Source organism: Echinops telfairi, unplaced genomic scaffold, assembly GCF_000313985.2.
Source record: "Echinops telfairi isolate 266 unplaced genomic scaffold, ASM31398v2 ScPeMD7_7416;HRSCAF=8454, whole genome shotgun sequence".
NCBI classification, from domain to species: domain Eukaryota; kingdom Metazoa; phylum Chordata; class Mammalia; order Afrosoricida; family Tenrecidae; genus Echinops; species Echinops telfairi.
This window is the reverse complement of record NW_022111316.1, coordinates 3,834,852-3,836,988: the sequence shown is the minus strand read 5'-3', so window position 1 is coordinate 3,836,988 and position 2,137 is coordinate 3,834,852. Positions and strand designations below refer to the sequence as shown.

The 2,137-nt window shown below is 36.1% G+C and overlaps 1 pseudogene; it reads right to left on the bottom strand.

Moving 5' to 3' along the window:
- The window catches only part of LOC101653414, a 13,399-nt pseudogene continuing 11,262 nt past the window's right edge, over positions 1-2,137 (bottom strand).

Sequence of the window (2,137 nt, the reverse complement as noted above, 5' to 3'; positions counted from 1 at the left end):
CTACAGTGCTACAAAGCTAAGGCTAGAGATAACTTTGGGTTGTAGCTGGATGAAGATCATTGTCCCATAGAAGATGAAGACAGCAGTGAGATGCGAGGCACAAGTGGATAAAGCTTTCCAGTATCCCTCAGCTGTTTGCATCGTTAAAATGGTGATAAATATGAACAGGTAGGATACCAAGATGACCAGGAAAGCAGAAAAGATGTGGAAACAAAACCGAGAACCATCTCACATATCTATCAGCTCAAGAAAGAGTCATGACTGCTGGAACATCACAGAAAAAGTGATGGACCACATTGGACATGCAGAAGGAGAAACGGAATGTATCTATCTTCAGTGTGAATGGGTGGCATTTAAGAAACCATAGCTATGGGAGCAATGGCCAGACAAGCACACACACTTGTCATGGTGGTGGTGTAATGTAGGGGTTTACACACTGCTGCATAGTGATAATAGACCATAGCAGCTAAGAGATAACTTTCTGTAGTGGCAAAGGCTGCAAACAAGACCATTTGAGCTGCACTGGGGTTGCAGGAGATCTTGTCTCCCATGAGAAACCCAACCATGACGTTAGGAGTGCCAGCTGAGGAGTAACCAAAGTCCACCAGAGAGAGATTGCATTGAAAAAAGTACATGGGTGTATGGACACGAGCATGCAGCAGAGTCAACAGGATCATCCCCAGGTTCCCAAGCAAAGTGACAAGATAAATGAGAGTGAATAAGATAAAGAGAGGGATTTGCAGTTCAAGGTTGTCTGTCAGTCTTAGCAGGATGACCTGAGTCTCTCTGTCCTGTTCTTCACTGATGATATTTGAGAGCCAGGAGATGCTCGATAACAATGAGGAATGAAAGCAGAGTGTTAATCAGAAAAGAGAATGCAGTGAAATCAAAGTATTTAATATTTAAAGACTATGGACTTGATTTTATTATAAGTAAATTTTTATTTCAAGGTTCTCCATAAAAAAATGCACTTAGCCATAACATTAAGCGCATTCATTATCTAGAGAATTATAAACTGTTGAATTTGAAGAATCTCATCTTCTTGATTTTAAAATTTTATAACTTTTTAGACTGAGCTACAGAAAATTAGTCATATGGACTTGATGACATGTCTGGAATGACATTAATTGTCCATATAGTTTATCCTATTCTAGTGAACATAGATTCTGATATCACTCCCACTATGTGCGTATACATGTATTCTTTCCATCAACCACCTTGGTTACTTAGTTAAACCTCTGCTTAATTTATGAGGTATGAGGTTGAATAATTTATTCAAGTTTACAAAAGTATTAGCTGGTAAAGACAAGCTTAGTATTCAAGTAGGGTGCTTTCAAATCTAATAATCTTAACTGAATTTAATGAAATTTGATTTAATTCAAGTTAATGTTGTTCATGTTAAATGTTTGTGAATACATTGTGTAATAATTGGGAGATATGAGGGTGCTACAAATTGTTGGGAGAAAAACACCCCATGAAGACTGGTGTGTCATTTTTTCATTGTAAGGTCCTCACCATTTTTTAAGATTTCTACTCCTACTTGAAATCCACATCACAGTTTGCATCAAAAATGTCTCATTTTTTTTCTTGAGAACATTATTTCTGTCATTATTTTCCCATAGCAAAAGTACAGAGATCAAAGGTCAAAACAACATAGATTTTTGATTCATTTTTCTGGCATATCTGTTGTAGTGGCAAGCCGTATGTTTAAAAATGTTTTATTCTTTTGTGGGCCCAATATCTTACACCTTTATTTGAAATCTTTACACGTGCTCTGATAATCACTACAGCCCATCATCTTCCTCCCAATCTTTCACTGTTTCCCCCTAAAAGTCTGGCTTTAGAAAGATTATGTCTACACAGCTTACAGGTACATACCCACTTTAAACATACATTTAATTCATCAACTAGTATGTATAAATTACACCATATATTTGTATAAACTATATCTTTTCAGTTAATTTCCTAACAACAGTAAACATTCTCTAGTGATATTGTTTCTATAGGACTATTGAGAATCGAATAAACTATGTTTTAATTTATAATTATCTACTGATCATGAGGATTCATGAATAAAGGTTTATACCCAGTTCTGAGAAAATAGAAGCCTGTGCTATTAGCTATCTACTGCCAACAA